Raw genomic sequence first — 18,139 nt, 5'->3', positions numbered from 1 at the left:
AAGAAGTAGAATGTATGTAGCAGCCATGTACAGCAAAGTTTATTATGAGCAAGGTATTCAGGCTGCAATTAAGCCCTTAGTTATCACAGTGTAGAGAAAAAAATTCCCCATTGCTAGAATTATACATTTTTTGTCACCTTTCTTTCCAAAAAATTAAATAAAAAAGTTGTATGTACCCTAATATAGAATCATTAAAAAATGCAACTTGCCTGCCCTCACACAGCTCCATTGGCAGAAAAATAAAAAAGTTATGCGTGTCAGATTCTGACATACACAAAGCAATTTATATATTTATAATTTTTTTCCTACTAAGGTTTTTTTTTTCATTTTTGGAAAGTACCATAGCATAAAAAACTATATAAATTTTGGTATATTTTTACTGCAAAGTGAACACTGGAAAAGCAAAAGTCAAAAAGCAGAGGCTTTTTTTTCCCCATTTCCATCCCACATCATGTAAACTATTAAATGTTTCTATTAGAAAGTACAACTCATCCCCCAAAAAATAAGCCCTGATATGGATATGTCTACGGAAAAAGTTGCGAATTTTTAAAGCGAGAAAATAAAAATAAAAACATTGTCCCCAAAATTTGGTTGGTCTAAGTTTCTGTTGCTGTTTCCAGCATTCAAAGCTTCTGGAAAAAGGTAACTCCTGAAATGCTGATCGGATATTGATGACCTATCTTAATGATGGGTCATCAACTGTTCAGTCCCAGAGAACCTCTTTAAAGAGATTCTGTCACCTGCTTTTAGCATTTTAAGCTGGCACCATCGCTATGTAGACTAAAGTACCTTATTTCCAGGACTCTTCTTGTTACTTATTTTCGTTTGGTAGTTTTGTTATAAAAGCGATTTTTATGTTATGCTAATTAGGGTCCAAGGTGCCCAGAGGGGCGTTTTTTTCAGTCTCCGGTGCCCAGTGACGCCCCCCTGCAGTGCCCAGTGACGCCTCCTGATCATCAAAACACCTCCCACAGCCCGGCAAACGGTTCCGCCCCCTCCCCACGTTATAATCTACCTTATAGATATGCCCCGTCCTCCTTCCTGTCTGCGGCCAGAAAACTCGCGCAGGCGCAGTACCGCTTGCGGCCTGCGCCTGCGCGATCATCAACCTCCTGAGGGCAACAGCCTCAAAAGTCTCACTGGGCATGCGCCGAGCCCATTGATGTGACCTGAGCGCTGTTGCCCTCAGGACGTTGATGATCGCGCAGGCCGCAGACGGTACTGCGCCTGCGCGAGTTTTCTGGCCGCAGACAGGAAGGAGGACGGGGCATATCTATAAGGTAGACTATGACGTGGGGAGGGGGCGGAACCGTTTGCCGGGCTGTGGGAGGTGTTTTGATGATCAGGAGGCGTCACTGGGCACTGCAGGGGGGCGTCACTGGGCACCGGAGACTGAAAAAAACGCCCCTCTGGGCACCTTGGACCCTAATTAGCATAACATAAAAATCGCTTTTATAACAAAACTACCAAACGAAAATAAGTAACAAGAAGACTGCTGGAAATAAGGTACTTTAGTCAACATAGCGATGGTGCCAGCTTAAAATGCTAAAAGCAGGTGACAGAATCCCTTTAAGGTTATCCATACCTCCGGATTCTTTCCTTCTCTCAAGCTTCATCCACACTGCAATCACACCCAACCCACCAGCTATTTATCTTCCTGTTTGGCCGCCGTAATTCTGGATTCTACTAAAACGGCTTCCCTTTTAAGGGCCACTAAACCCAGAACCCAAAGAAAAAAGAACAACCGACTAAACGTGACATCATCTCCTTATGTGTCTTTGTTATTTGCTTGTTTCATTAGATATCACAATTGCAGACCATTAAAATAAACGAGAACAGCAGTACATTGTTCTCTCAGGCTGTAGCCATGTCTTCTTCCCCTCCTTCTCTCTCCCTCTGATGCTAGAGCACGTGAGCCAGGAACATTTTATTAGAAGGAATACTAGTACAAAGTAGTATTGATTGCGAATATTCTAATCGCGAATTTTTATTGCAAATATTGGCACTTCGAGACTTTGCAAATATCCACAATTTAGTGCTATATCTTCGTAATTGCAAATATTCTAGATTTTTTTTTTCATCAGTACCCATGATCCCTCACTGCTTCTTGCTTGTGGGCCAATGAGAAGACTGTAATATCTTTGACTTTAGGAGTAGTGTTGATCGCGATTTTCACAATCAAGAAAATAATGACAAGATCTCAAATTCGCGAATATATGACGAATATTCACCCGAATATTTGCAAAATATCGCGAATTTGAATATTGCCCCTGCCGCTTATCACTGGTACAAAGTAGATTTGGTAACAGCACCAGCCATAGTACCAGCTATAAATCATACAGCCGAATAGTGAGGAATCCTTCTTGCCTACAGTATATAGGCAAACTTCACATTTAGGGACCTGGAAAAACTCGGTAGCACGTTCTGTAGCGTCAGTGCACTGGTACTGTCTAGTATCCCTGCACACACAGGAGGAGGTTTTGTAAGCTGCTATGTTTTGCAGTTTCCAGCCCCTTCATAGTGCTCTGGGTGTCTACTGAGGTGTATTGGAGTTAAGCCCCACCATTTTCCTGAAGGCTAATGCACATAAACTGATAACAGCCTGTCTCCAGCCAAAGATGGAGAGACAGGGAGGAATAAGGAACTTGTCTAACTGCAAGAAATCTCTTAAAACTGCTTTGTGTAGCAGTGTGAAGATGTCCAAGAAAAAAGGAAAAAGTAAAGACAAACTTTCCTTAGCATTTTTTTTCTTTTTTCTGGCTGTAGTGTCCCTTTAAATTCATAGGATGAGGACAGACCTGTGTGAAGTTGGCACCCCATGTTCTTAAATTTCAAAAAGAAATACACCATTCGTTTGTGCTGGTTTGTGCCGCAAAAATGAACGTTTGTGCCGGTTCAGTTCCTGAGATATTGCGCGTTAGATTTTTATGAAGCCCCGCTCACTTTCCACCCCATATTCTTAAATGTCAAAAAGAAATACACCATTCGTTTGTGCTGCAAAAATGAACGTTTGCGCCGCTTTGGTTTCCGAGATATTGCGCGCTTGATTTGCTGACACCCCACCCATTTTCCACACCATGTTTTTAAATTTCAATAACAAATACACCATTCGTTTGTGCTGCATTTGTGCTGGTTTGTGCCGCAAAAATAAACGTTTGCGCCGCTTTGGTTTCCGAGATATTGCGCGCTTGATTTGCTGAAACCCCGCCCACTTTCCAACCCATGTTTTTAATTTTCAAAAAGAAATACACCATTCGTTTGTGCTGGTTTGTGCTGCAAAAATGAACGTTTGCGCCGATTTGGTTTCCGAGATATTGCGCGCTTGATTTAATGAAACCCCGCCCACTTTCCACCCCATGTTCTTAAATTTCAAAAAGAAATACACCATTCGTTTGTGCTGGTTTGTGCTGCAAAAATGAACGTTTGCGCCGATTTGGTTTCCGAGATATTGCGCGCTTGATTTGCTGAAACTTCGCCCACTTTCCACCCCATGTTTTTAACCCTAACCATAGACCCCCCAGGTGTGCTGCAGCTTGCCCCCCTCCCCCCCCACAACTTTTTTTGGGGCGCAAGCAAATATATATATTTTTTTTTCTGCGTACGCTGACTGTGGCCGGCACTCTTAGCATCCGGCCACTGTTAGCACATCGCACACCCCACCGCTGATCAACTTCGGACGGTTGATCAGCAAGTTTGAATAAAAAAGAAAAAAATATTCACATTTTTTGGGCCTTTTTTAAATTTTTAGTTTTTTTTTTGTCTGTTAGGTTTAGGGTAAGTTCGCGAACACCCGTGCCCCCACACACACGCACACCAAATAAAGATTTACACACGCACGCACACACACTCCCCTATGGCCCGCCAGATGTTCTCGGCTGAGGAGGCATACGCCCTGCTTGCCTCCGAGTCCGAGAGCCTCAGTGGGAACGAGGATGACCCCACTTTCCTTTTGTCATCCGCGTCCTCCTCATCATCTAGCGATGATGATGAGCCCCCAAGGCGGCGGAGCAAGGGGACCGCCATGCTAGGGACCCTGTGGCCGACACTAGTACGAGCAGCTCTGGGGCTCGTACTAGTTTTCCGGCCCACCAATTAAGTCCACCGGAGCCCCCTGGCGGTGAACTTGTCTGGTATACCCCAGAGCGTTTTGAGCCCGTGATTCCTGATTTTGAAGGCCAACCAGGAATCCAGATTTCCACAGTGGGCTTCACTGAATATGACTATTTTAGTCTTTTTTTCAGTGACCACTTTGTGAATCTGGTGGCGGATTAAACAAACCTGTACGCCCAACAGTTCATTGCTCAACACCCGGACTCCTTTTTGGCTAGGCCCGGTGGCTGGACCCTGGTCAGTGCAGCCGAGATGAGGACGTTTTGGGGCCTTGTGCTGCACATGGGCCTAGTCAAGAAACCTAGTGTCAGGCATTACTAGAGTGGGGACGTCCTCTACCAGACCCCACTCTACTGTATGGCCATGACACGCTCCCGGTTTGAGGCAATCCGGAAAAGAGGTGATCCTGCCTATGACCGCCTGTACAAAATCAGGCCGGTCATCAATCAGTTTGGGGCCAAATTTGTGCAGGCCTATGTACCTGGAAGGGAGGTCACGGTTGATGAGTCTCTCATTGCTTTTAAGGGGAGACTCATTTTCCGCCAGTATGTTCCCTCTAAGCGGGGGAGGTATTGCGTGAAGCTGTGCAAACTTTGTGAGAGTACCTCAGGGTAAACTTACAAGTTTCGTGTGTACAAGGGGCTAGATTCCCATATTCAACCCCCAGAATGTCCCCCCACTCTGGGTGTTAGTGGGAAACTTGTGTGGGACCTTATGCACCCACTGCTAGATAAGGGTTACCACCTGTACGTGGATAACTTTTATACTAGTATCCCCTTGTTCCGGTCCCTCGCCGCCAGATCCACGTCCGCTTGTGGGACCGTGCGGAAAAATCTATGCAGCCTCCCTACCCACCCCCTCCAGGTACCTATCCCCAGGGGTGCGACCCGTGCCCTTACCAGTGGAAACCTGTTGCTGGTTAGATATAAGGACAAGAGGGATGTCCTTGTACTGTCCACAATTCACGGTAACGGCATCACCCCTGTCCCTGTGCAAGGTACAGCGGCAATGGTCCTCAAGCCTGATTGCATCGTCGACTACAATCGGTATATGGGAGGAGTTGATCTCCCTGATCAAGTCCTCAAGCCATACAATGCCATGCGCAAAACCCGGGCATGGTACAAAAAAGTTGTGGTCTGCTTGGTGCAGGTTGCCTTGTACAACTCTTTTGTGCTGTCCCGGAGCGCTGGCAACACAAGAACATTCCTTCAGTTCTATGAGGCAGTCCTCAAGGACCTAATCTTTTCTGACAGGGAAAGAGAAGGCCGGAGTACCTCGGGAACTGGATCGTCCCTGGCCAGCACTTTCCAGGTGTGGTCCCCCATACTGGAAAGAAGGGACGGACCCAAAAAAGGTGCAGAGTGTGTCACAGGAAGGGGATACGGAAGGACACCACTACTCAGTGTGACACGTGCCCTGACCATCCGGGCCTCTGCATTATTGGTTGCTTCAGGGAGTACTAAATTTATGTTCCCCTTCCCCAATTTAGCCACTGACAATCGGATAAAAAACTATGGTTCTCAGACTTGAGACATTAAAACAAAAAAAATATATATTTAGTAAAACTAAAATAAATTAAAAAAGTAGACATATTAGGTATCGCCGCGTCCGTAAGAATCTGCTCTATAAAAATACCCCATGACCTAACCCCTCAGATGAACACGGTCAAAAAATAAAATAAAAACGTTGCAAAAAAAAGTTTTTTTTGTCGCTTAACATCACAAAAATTGTAATAGCAAGCGATCAAAAATTCATATGCACCCCAAAATAGTGCCAATAAAACCGTCCTCTTATCCCGCAAAAAATGAGCCCCTACCTAAGATAATCAGCTAAGAATTATAAAAAATAAAAAATACTCAGACTATGGAGATACTAAAATGTTATTTTTTTGGTTTATAAAAAGATAATATAGTGTAAAACATAAATAAATAAATAAAAAAGTTGACATATTAGGTATCGCCGCGTCCGTAACAATCTGCTCTATAAAAATACCCCATGAACTAACCCCTCAGATGAACACGGTCAAAAAAATAAAATAAAAACAGTGCCAAAACAGCAATTTTTGGGCACATTTTCCATTTTAATCAGTTTTTTTCCAGTAACAAAGCAAGGGTTAACAGCCAAACAAAACTTAATATTTATTAGGCCCCCTACACACGAACGTGTGCACCCCGTGGTCGTGCTGCAGCCCGCAAAATGCGGGCCGCAATGCACGAACACAGTCCGTGGGGCAGCCACAGCGGATCGCGGACCCATTCACTTGAATGGGTCCGCAATCCGGCCATTCCGCAAAAAGATAGGACATGTTCTATCTTTTTGCGGAACGGAAATACGGGCCAAAACCCCACTGAAGCACTCCGTAGTGCTTCCGTTCCGCACCATTCCGCATCTCCGGATTTGCGGACCCATTCAAGTGAATGGGTCTGCATCCGTGATGCGGAATGCCCACGGAACGGCACCCGTGTATTGCGGATCTGCAAATGCGGTCCGCAATACGGCAACGGGGTGCACACGTTCGTGTGCAGGGGGCCTTACCCTGATTCTGCAGTTTACAGAAACACCCCATATGTGGTCATAAACTGCTGTATGACCAAACGGCAGGGCACAAAAGGAAAGTAACGCCGTATGGTTTCTGGAAGGCAGATTTTGATGGCATCAAATTTTTTGCATCATGTCCCATTTGAAGCCCCCCTGATGCACCCCTAGAGTAGAAACTACATAAAAGCGACCCCATATAAGAAATTACACCCTTCAAGGTATTCAAAACTGATTTTACAAACTTTATTAACCCTTTAGGTGTTCCTCAACAGTTTATGGCAAATAGAGATAAAATTTCAGAATTTCTTTTTTTGGTAACCTTGTCTCACAAAAATGTAATATAGAGCAACCAAAAATCATATGTACCCTAAAAATAGTCCCAACAAAACTGCCACCTTATCCCGTAGTTTCCAAAATGGGGTCACTTTTATGGAGTTTCTACTCTAGGGGTGCATCAGGGGGGCTTCAAATGGGACATGGTGTAAATAAACCAGTCCAGCAAAATCTGCCTTCCAAAAACCACACGGCGCACCTTTCCCTCTACGCCCTACTGTGTGCCCGTACAGTAGTTTACGGCCACACATAGGGTGTTTCTGCAAACTACAGAATCGGGGCAATAAATATAGCATTTTGTTTGGCTGTTATCCCTTGCTTTGTTACTGGAAAAAATTGATTAAAATGGAAAAATTGGCAAAAAATTGCTGTTTTGGCACCGTTTTTATTTAATTTTTTTGACCGTGTTCATCTGAGGGTTTAGTTCATGGGGTATTTTTATAGAGCAGATTCTTACGGACGCGGCGATACCTAATATGTCTACTTTTTATTTATTCATGTTTTACACTATATTATCTTTTTATAAACAAAAAAAAAATATTTTAGTATCTCCATAGTCTAAGAGTCTTTATTTTTTTTAGTTCTTAGCCGATTATCTTAGGTTGGGGCTCATTTTTTGCGGCATGAGAGGACGGTTTAATTGGCACTATTTTGGGGGGCATATGAGTTTTTGATCGCTTGCTATTACAATTTTCGTGATGTAAGGTGACAAAAAAAACTTTTGTTGCACGGTTTTTATTTTATTTTTTGACCGTGTTCATCTGAGGGGCTAGGTCATGAGGTATTTTTATAGAACAGATTCTTACGGACGCGGCGATACCTAATATGTCTACTTTTTTTTTATTTTTTTTTGTTTTACTAAATATTTTAGAATTTTTATTTTTTTTCGTTTTAGTGTCTCAAGTCTGAGAACCATAGTTTTTTATCCGATTGTCAGTGGCTAAATTGGGGAAGGGAAACATAAATTTAGTACTCAATGGAAGTGTGGTACTCCCTGAAGCAACCAATAATGCAGAAGCCCGGATGATCGGGGCACGTGTCACACTGAGTAGTGGTGTCCTTCCGTATCCCCCTCCTGTGACACACTCTGCACCTTTTTTGGGACTGTCCCTTCTTTCCAGTATGGGGGACCACACCTGGAAAGTGTTGGCCAGGGACGATCCGGGCACCTCCAGTTCCCGAGGTACTCCGGCCTGCTCTTTCCCGGTCAGAAAAGATCAGGTCCTTGAGGACTGTCTCATAGAACTGAAGGAATGTCCCTGTGTTGCCAGCGCTCCGGAACAGCACAAAAGAGTTGTACAAGGCAACCTGCACCAAGCAGACTGCAACTTTTTTGTACCATGCCCAGGTTTTGCGCATGGCATTGTATGGCTTGAGGACTTGATCAGGGAGATCAACTCCTCCCATATACCGATTGTAGTCGACGATGCAATCGGGCTTGAGGACCGTTGCCGCGGTACCTCGCACAGGGACAGGGGTGATGCCGTTACCGTGAATTGTGGACAGTACAAGGACATCCCTCTTGTCCTTATATCTGACCAGCAACAGGTTTCCACTGGTAAGGGCACGGGTCGCACCCCTGGGGATAGGTACCTAAAGGGGGTGGGTAGGGAGGCTGCGTTGATTTTTCCGCACGGTCCCACAAGCGGACGTGGATCTGGCAGCGAGGGACTGGAACAAGGGGATACTAGTATAAAAGTTATCCACGTACAGGTGGTAATCCTTATCTAGCAGTGGGTGCATAAGGTCCCACACAAGTTTCCCGCTTACACCCAGAGTGGGGGGACATTCTGGGGGTTGAATACGGGAATCTCGCCCCTCGTACACACAAAACTTGTAAGTGTACCGTGAGGTACTCTCACAAAGTTTGTACAGCTTCACGCCATACCTCCCCCGCTTAGAGGGAACATACTGGCGGAAAATGAGTCTGCCCTTAAAAGCAATGAGAGACTCATCAACCGCGACCTCCCTTCCAGGTACATAGGCCTGCACAAATTTGGCCCCAAAGTGATCGATGACGGCCTGATTTTGTACAGGCGGTCATAGGCAGGATCACCTTGGGGAGGACATGCTGCATTATCTGCATAATGCAGGCATTTCCGGATGGCCTCAAACCGGGAGCGTGTCATGGCCATACAGTATAGTGGGGTCTGGTAGAGGACGTCCCCACTCCAGTAATGCCTGACACTAGTGTAACGGATCTCCTAGAACCCCGACCGGGTACCTCCGTTGATAGATGCTCCTAGTGCTTCCTGAGGTCTCCAAGCACTCCACTCGACACCGTAAGCGCTGCAGACCCCACGAACCGCCGAAGCTTGGTTAAAGTCTCACCGTCTCCTACCCACCCTGGACCTACGACAAGGCTCCAGGCTCCAGTGGGTGAACCTCTCCTAAATCCAGAGAGCAGGAACAGCTCTTACAAGAGCTAGTAGTTATAGCCAGGGGAGTGTAGCAAATCTTCAGCGTATAGCAATCCCCAGTGTCGATCAGTTACCCAAACACCAGCCTCAACATGATAAAGGGTAAAACAGGAACTCTTTATTGAGGGCTACCCGCCCATATTTATGCAGGTCCCCATCTGGTGGACACTCCCCTTGGGGACCAGATGGAAGACTGTGACACAGGACAGATATGCAGCAATTCAGGATACACAGACACAATACATCCCCACAATGCATCATGGTTTCCTCCTCTCTGCCCTGGAGACACCCGAGGAGTAATTAAATTATCTCTCAGGACAAAGGCAAATCGCCAATACACATGTGGGGACAACAGGACAGAAATCACCATTTAAACATACAATGTCACAACCCTTACAGTAAACACAGACATTTAACATATCCCCAGATAGCTCAAGTCTGAGTGCATATTATTAGGTGAATGGCACTCAGACTACACGAATACAATAAAATTAGCTATCTGGGTACCCTCACATAACCTACAATACAATTCCAAAGACAGATGGTTCTGTCACACACCTCAAAACCCTACATATCCCCATAATGTATACATCCATGGATAGCTCTGATCTGGGTAAACAACATATCCAAAAATCACCCAGATCCGAGCAGGGGTTCCCGAATTCCATGGAAGTCACATTTGGCCGGCCGCAAGCATGGCTTTCCTGCCCAAAACAGTTCCACAGATTTAAGCTGTGCGGCCGGTCTGTCTTCTCCTTTAAAGTTAGTATGGGCCATAATCCTGAGGCAAGAGGCTGGCAAACAGTCCCCTCCTAAACCCAGTGGCGAGGTTATTTTCGCCACAACTAGGTTTCTTGACTAGGCCCATGTGCAGCACAAGGCCCCAAAACGTCCTCATCTCGGCTGCACTGACCGGAGTCCAGCCACCGGGCCTAGCCAAAAAGGAGCCCAGGTGTTGAGCAATTAACTGTTGGGCGTACAGGTTTGTTTGCTCCACCATCAGATTCACAAAGTGGTCACTGAAAAAAAAAGACTAAAGTAGTCATATTCAGTGAAGCCCACTGTGGAAATCTGGATTCCTGGTTGGCCTACAAAATTAGGAATCACGGGCTCAAAACGCTCTGGGGTATACCAGACAAGTTCATCGGCAGGGGGCTCCGGTGGACTTAACTGGTGAGACGGAAAACTAGTACGAGCCCCAGACCTGCTCATACTAGTGTGGGCCACAGGGTCCCTAGCATGGCGGTCCCCTTGCTCCGCCTGGCGGCGTCTCCGCCACCTTGGGGGATCATCATCATTGCTAGATGATGATGAGGACGCGGATGACAAAAGGAAAGTGGGGTCATCCTCGTCCTCACTGGGGCTCTCGGACTCGGAGGCAAGCTGGGCGTATGCCTCCTCAGCCGAGAACATCCGGCGGGCCATAGGGGAGTGTGTGTGTGCGTGATAAACTTTATTTGGTGTGCGTGTGTGTGGGGGGACGGGTGTTCACGAACTTACCCTAAACCTAACAGACAAAAAAGAAAAAAAACTAAATAAAAAATGGCCCAAAAATGTGAAAAAAGAATTCAAATTCAAACTCGCTGATCAACCGTCCGAAGTTGATCAGCGGTGGGGTGTGGGGTGTGTGATGCGCTAACAGTGGCCGGATGCTAAGAGTGCCGGCCACAGTCAGCGTACGCATAAGAAAAGAAAATAAAATGATTGCGCCCCAAAAAAAGTTGTGGGGGGGGGGGGGGGCAAGCTGCAGCACACCTAGGGGTCTAGGGTCAGGGTTAAAAACATGGGGTGGAAAGTGTGCGGGGTTTCAGCAAATCAAGCGCGCAATATCTCGGAAACCAAAGCGGCGCAAACGTAAATTTTTGCGGCACAAACCAGCACAAACGCATGGTGTATTTCTTTTTGAAATTTAAGAACATGGGGTAGAGAGTGGGCGGGGTTTCATCAAATCAAGCGCGCAATATCTCGGAAACCAAAGCGGCGCAAACGTTCATTTTTGCAGCACAAACCAGCACAAATGAATGGTGTATTTCTTTTTGAAATGTAAAAACATGGGGTGGAAAGTGGGCGGGGTTTCAGCAAATCAAGCGCGCAATATCTCGGAAACGAAAGCGGCGCAAATGTTTATTTTTGCGGCACAAACCAGCACAAACGCAGCACAAACTAATGGTGTATTTCTTTTTGAAATTTAAAAACATGGTGTGAAAAATGGGCGGGGTTTCAGCAAAACAAGCGCGCAAAGTCTCGGAAACCAAAGCGGCACAAAAGTTCATTTTTGCAGCACAAACCAGCACAAACGCAGCACAAACGAATGGTGTATTTCTTTTTGACATTTAAGAACATGGGGTGGGAAGTGGGCGGGGCTTCATAAAAATCCAACGTGCAATATCTCGGGAACCGAACCGGCACAAACGTTCATTTTTGCGGCACAAACCAGCAAAAACGCAGCACAAACGAATGGTGTATTTCTTTTTGAAATTTAAAAACATGGGGTGGAAAGTGGGCGGGGTTTCAGCAAATCAAGCGCGCAATATCTCGGAAACCAAAGCGGCCCAAACGTTCATTTTTGCAGCACAAACGAATGGTGTATTTCTTTTTGACATTTAGGAACATGGGGTGGAAAGTGGGCGGGGCTTCATAAAAATCTAACGCGCAATATCTCAGGAACCGAACCGGCACAAACGTTCATTTTTGCGGCACAAACCAGCACAAACGCAGCACAAGCGAATGGTGTATTTCTTTTTGAAATGTAAGAACATGGGGTGCCAACTTCGAGCAGGTTGAGGACAGTACAAGTTTTCAATACAGACATGCCATTTAACCCATATCACACTGGTTAGTCTAATCGTATAATTCATTATTCCCTCTGAATCAGCATTTACCCTCCAGTCTTTTTTGTGATTGTATCTGTCCATATTGTGTCTCATTGGACCGGCCAATGAAGATAATGGAATATTATGGCATTATACAAAGAATTAACTATAATGTTAACAATACTAATGATGAGTAGTGATGAGCAGCATAGGCAATATTTGTTTTCGCGATATTCTAGAATTCGTGTTCTCCAGTCATTATTTTTTTGATTGCAAAAATCAGCAATGTAATATGCATGTATTGCGCGCGCAAAATACAGACGTGGCTCACTTTTGCTACATTTTTCAAGCTGCTAGAAGTTTCCTGAGACTGGAGAAAATGGTTGGCAGCAACTTTCGTGACTGTGAGGAAGAACTCCTGATCACTGTAAGTAATTTTACATTACAGCACTGTTTTAGATTACATTTCGCATGCATGGCAGAACAATAGCTTTATATGCTGATAGAGCGCTCCAATATATTCGCGATTGTGCAAATGGGCACTAATGATGCGCATATTTTTTGTCGCAATACATGCAACTTCACATTTTATCAGGTCTGAGTAGATATTACTGATTGGTGCACTAAGTATTGTTGTGACATCACAGCACTCTGTCTGTAGCATGTACAGTATGGACAGCAGAGAAATATCACTCATATGCACATTGCATGTCCATTTTCCTGCCACACACTATATACCACACACACACACACATCCCTTCCAAAAGGTCCTGAGCATCAAGACCAAGCAGCAGCTCACTCTCCTGCATTACCTCCCCCATGATTGCTGTCAAATAGCAGCAGGGACGAGTCTTGGGGAATGGGGGATGGTCCTGCAGGAGGCGGAGAGCTGCTGCTGCTCAGAGGCGGGGCAGAGGACTCCGTGCCACTGGCTTGTGTCACGAAAGCCACAACTGCCTTGGAGTCCTGAGACTAAATGGGGCGGCTGCCACGCCCAAAAAAATCCTGGGTGAGGTGGACTCCACTGCCAGCTGCGCCCACCCCTCTGTGGGTAGAGGAGCAGCCCCGTGCTGGCAGCGTTCCAACTCCCCTACCACGACCACAGATGCCGGCACACCCACGGCCGCTCATGATCAGCAAAAAATTTATTTACAGCCAAGAAAACTATACAAAGAAAATAAATAGGGACTTTGGGATGACTTTATTGGGTTTGGGACAATGGGGCAAAAAGCAAATAAAATTGGGATTCAGAAAAACAGACAGCAAATGACTTTTTTTTTAAAGACGAAAGACAAAGACACTAATCCCTATCACAACACAGTAATTACTATCACAGCACACTAATCCCTATTACAGCACTCTAATCCCTATCACAGCACAGAAAAACAGACAGCAAATGACTTTTTTTTCAAAGACGAAAGACAAAGTCACTAATCTCTATCACAGTACAGTAATTCCTATCACACTACCTAACACCCTGCACTGGAACCTATCAGCTACACTATATCACTATCTAACCTACACTGACTATCTCCCACTAACTATCTGTATTATATATTTGTGGTCGTGGCTAAAATACGAACTTGGGCAGCGCGCCTGCCTAGAACCAAAAACGGCTGGTGTGTGCCTGGAGCCGGGTACGAGAGCAGCCTAAAAGGGGGCTGCCCTAAGGAGGACCCTTGGAATGAAGGGAATGGGTGGGTGGGTCTATGGACCGGAACGCCTACTAAGGTGAGGGAAGAGGGGTTTATAAAGGCTCAAGCCCCTCCCACAAATGCAGGCTGAACTTCAGCCTTACCAACTTGTGGTCGTGGCTAAAATACGAACTTGGGCAGCGCGCCTGCCTAGAACCTAAACAGGCTGGTGTGTGCCTGGAGCCGGGTACGAGAGCAGCCTAAAAGGAGGCAAAAAGGAAATCCACATAGTTAAGGTACAAGACTTTATTACCTTATAATACCAATGACCGAAACGCCTGCGAAATCTCCACCTGTGGGTTAGGTATGTATCTAGTGAAGCAAGACGAATGCCATCTGCCCATCTTTCGGATGACATGGGCGGGGACCCCATGCCGGGAAGCCGCGGAAGCCGCTCCAATGCGGAAGGAATGGCCGGATATAGCGCCGGGGTCAAACCCCAAGCCAGCAGCAACCGTGCGGATGAACTGCGCCGTGGTGAGAGCGCCATCGAGATGTGGTAGTAGAGGGCTGTGAGGTGGAGCATCCTGGAGGGCGAGCATGAGCTGGCCAAACACCTGTACCGGGCACCATTTATTATCAGTCGGGAAAAACTGAACCTCCACCAGGGGGCCTGTTTGACTATGGCTACTTTCACACTAGCGTTCCGAGCGGATCCGTCTGATGTTTCATCAGACGGATCCGCTCCGATAATGCAGACGTTCGCATCCGTTCAGAACGGATGCGTCTGCATTAAAACTTAGAAAATTTTCTAAGTGTGAAAGTTGTCTGAGCGGATCCGTTCAGACTTTACATTGTAAGTCAATGGGGAATGGATCCGCTTGAAGATTGAGCCATATGGTGTCATCTTCAAGCGGATCCGCCCCCATTGACTTACATTGTAAGTCTGGACGGATCCGCTCGCCTCCGCACGGCCAGGCGGACACCCGAACGCTGCAAGCAGCGTTCAGGTGTCCGCTCACTGAGCGGAGCGGAGGCTGAACGCTGGCAGGCGGATGCATTCTCAGTGGATCCGCCTCCACTGAGAATGCATTGGGGCCAGACGGATGCGTTCGGGGCCGCTCGTGAGCCCCTTCAAACAGTGCGCACGAGCGGACACCTGAACGCTAGTGTGAAAGTAGCCTAATCTTGGTGGAAATTAACTTCAGCGTGTAATGGTCTAGATTCCGCACCAGCTGTTCTCTGTGCAGACTGCACCGCCCTGCCGTACTGCAAGTGAACTCGCCTGGCCTAAGGAAGCCGTAAAAGCACAAATACATGGCAGCTTTAAAGACCAAGCTGGAGAAGGGCCCAAAAGGAGCCCCATCCAGGGCTGAAGACAATCTCCGGAACATCTCCCCAGTGACGCCCTGTCTGCGGGACAGGGGATTGGGCCTACCCTTTTGGACCGCTCGCAAGGTGGCCTTAATCGCGTGCGCAGAAAAAATGGACCCGCCCTCCGGGTTGTGGAGCATGTTGTGGTGTTGGACGCCCGCCAGGTACAACTTAATGGTATTGTAGGAGAGGTGTAACTGGTGGTGACAATGGGCAATGAAGGCCATGATGAAAGGAATGTCCGCCAGGCCACCCTGCGGGTGCAGACGCGAAAACTCCTGGAAGGTTCTCAGGCCTGAAAGATAGTTCCTGGCCGTACTGGGGGCGAGGGACTGCTGCGCCAGGTCTCTTGCCGAAGAGACGAGCATGCCTAGTCCATTGTCAGGGAACTGAAAGCCGGGGTGGGATATCTGAGAGGCTCGGCCACTGGCATGACCTGAAAAAAAAGTGTGAAATTAAACCGGGATAGTGTGTCAGCTGCCACATTTTGCTGACCCAGAATGTGGCTACAATGCACGTGAAAGTTGTGTGACAGGGCCAGCCAAACCAGCTGGCGCAATAGTGCCATGATTTTGGGGGACTTGGCCCTGCCCTTGGCTAAGATGTCGACCAAGGCCTGGTTGTCTGTCACGAACATATAGAAACATAGAAACATAGAATGTGTCGGCAGATAAGAACCATTTGGCCCATCTAGTCTGCCCAATATACTGAGTACTATGGATAGCCCCTGGCCCTATCTTATATGAAGGATGGCCTTATGTCTATCCCATGCATGCTTAACCTCCTTCACTGTATTTGCAGCTACCACTTCTGCAGGAAGGCTATTCCATGCATCCACTACTCTCTCAGTAAAGTAATACTTCCTGATATTACTTTTAAACCTTTGCCCCTCTAATTTAAAACTATGTCCTCTTGTAGCAGTTTTTCTTCTTTTAAATATTCTGGCCTCTTTTACCTTGTTGATTCCCTTTATGTATTTAAAAGTTTCTATCATATCCCCTCTGTCTCGTCTTTCTTCCAAGCTATACATGTTAAGGTCCTTTAATCTTTCTTGGTAAGTTTTATCCTGCAATCCATGTACCAGTTTAGTAGCTCTTCTCTGAACTCTCTCCAAAGTATCAATATCCTTCTGGAGATATGGTCTCCAGTACTGAGCACAATACTCCAAATGAGGTCTCACTAGTGCTCTGTAGAGCGGCATGAGCACCTCCCTCTTTCTACTGGTAATGCCTCTCCCTATACACCCAAGCATTCTGCTAGCATTTCCTGCTGCTCTGTGACATTGTCTGCCTACCTTTAAGTCTTCTGAAATACACTGCGTGCAGAATTATTAGGCAAATGAGTATTTTGACCACATCATCCTCTTTATGCATGTTGTCTTACTCCAAGCTGTATAGGCTCTAAAGCCTACTACCAATTAAGCATATTAGGTGATGTGCATCTCTGTAATGAGAAGGGGTGTGGTCTAATGACATCAACACCCTATATTAGGTGTGCATAATTATTAGGCAACTTCCTTTCCTTTGGCAAAATGGGTCAAAAGAAGGACTTGACAGGCTCAGAAAAGTCAAAAATAGTGAGATATCTTGCAGAGGGATGCAGCACTCTTAAAATTGCAAAGCTTCTGAAGCGTGATCATCGAACAATCAAGCGTTTCATTCAAAATAGTCAACAGGGTCGCAAGAAGTGTGTGGAAAAACCAAGGCGCAAAATAACTGCCCATGAACTGAGAAAAGTCAAGCGTGCAGCTGCCAAGATGCCACTTGCCACCAGTTTGGCCATATTTCAGAGCTGCAACATCACTGGAGTGCCCAAAAGCACAAGGTGTGCAATACTCAGAGACATGGCCAAGGTAAGAAAGGCTGAAAGACGACCACCACTGAACAAGACACACAAGCTGAAACGTCAAGACTGGGCCAATATCTCAAGACTGATTTTTCTAAGGTTTTATGGACTGATGAAATGAGAGTGAGTCTTGATGGGCCAGATGGATGGGCCCGTGGCTGGATTGGTAAAGGGCAGAGAGCTCCAGTCCGACTCAGACGCCAGCAAGGTGGAGGTGGAGTACTGGTTTGGGCTGGTATCATCAAAGATGAGCTTGTGGGGCCTTTTCGGGTTGAGGATGGAGTCAAGCTCAACTCCCAGTCCTACTGCCAGTTTCTGGAAGACACCTTCTTCAAGCAGTGGTACAGGAAGAAGTCTGCATCCTTCAAGAAAAACATGATTTTCATGCAGGACAATGCTCCATCACACGCGTCCAAGTACTCCACAGCGTGGCTGGCAAGAAAGGGTATAAAAGAAGAAAATCTAATGACATGGCCTCCTTGTTCACCTGATCTGAACCCCATTGAGAACCTGTGGTCCATCATCAAATGTGAGATTTACAAGGAGGGAAAACAGTACACCTCTCCGAACAGTGTCTGGGAGGCTGTGGTTGCTGCTGCCCGCAATGTTGATGGTGAACAGATCAAAACACTGACAGAATCCATGGATGGCAGGCTTTTGAGTGTCCTTGCAAAGAAAGGTGGCTATATTGGTCACTGATTTGTTTTTGTTTTGTTTTTGAATGTCAGAAATGTATATTTGTGAATGTTGAGATGTTATATTGGTTTCACTGGTAAAAATAAATAATTGAAACTGGTATATATTTGTTTTTTGTTAAGTTGCCTAATAATTATGCACAGTAATAGTCACCTGCACACACAGATATCCCCCTAAAATAGCTAAAACTAAAAACAAACTAAAAACTACTTCCAAAAATATTCAGCTTTGATATTAATGAGATTTTTGGGTTCATTGAGAACATGGTTGCTGTTCAATAATAAAATTAATCCTCAAAAATACAACTTGCCTAATAATTCTGCACTCGATGTAATGATCCCTAAATCCCTTTCCTCAGATACTGAGGTTAGGACTG

The 18,139-nt window shown here is 46.0% G+C and overlaps 2 protein-coding genes across 2 annotated transcripts in view; both read right to left on the bottom strand.

Annotated features, from left to right (window-relative positions):
• Nucleotides 1–18,139, bottom strand: part of LOC120999677 (gastrula zinc finger protein XlCGF57.1-like) — a 354,101-nt gene that overhangs the window by 47,107 nt on the left and 288,855 nt on the right. The window lies entirely within an intron of this gene.
• Nucleotides 1–18,139, bottom strand: part of LOC120999684 (gastrula zinc finger protein XlCGF57.1-like) — a 78,917-nt gene that overhangs the window by 2,100 nt on the left and 58,678 nt on the right. The window lies entirely within an intron of this gene.

Source organism: Bufo bufo, chromosome 4 (assembly GCF_905171765.1).
Source record: "Bufo bufo chromosome 4, aBufBuf1.1, whole genome shotgun sequence".
Lineage (NCBI taxonomy): Eukaryota > Metazoa > Chordata > Amphibia > Anura > Bufonidae > Bufo > Bufo bufo.
The sequence above is the reverse complement of the archived record's forward strand: the minus strand, read 5'-3'. Positions and strand labels throughout refer to the sequence as shown.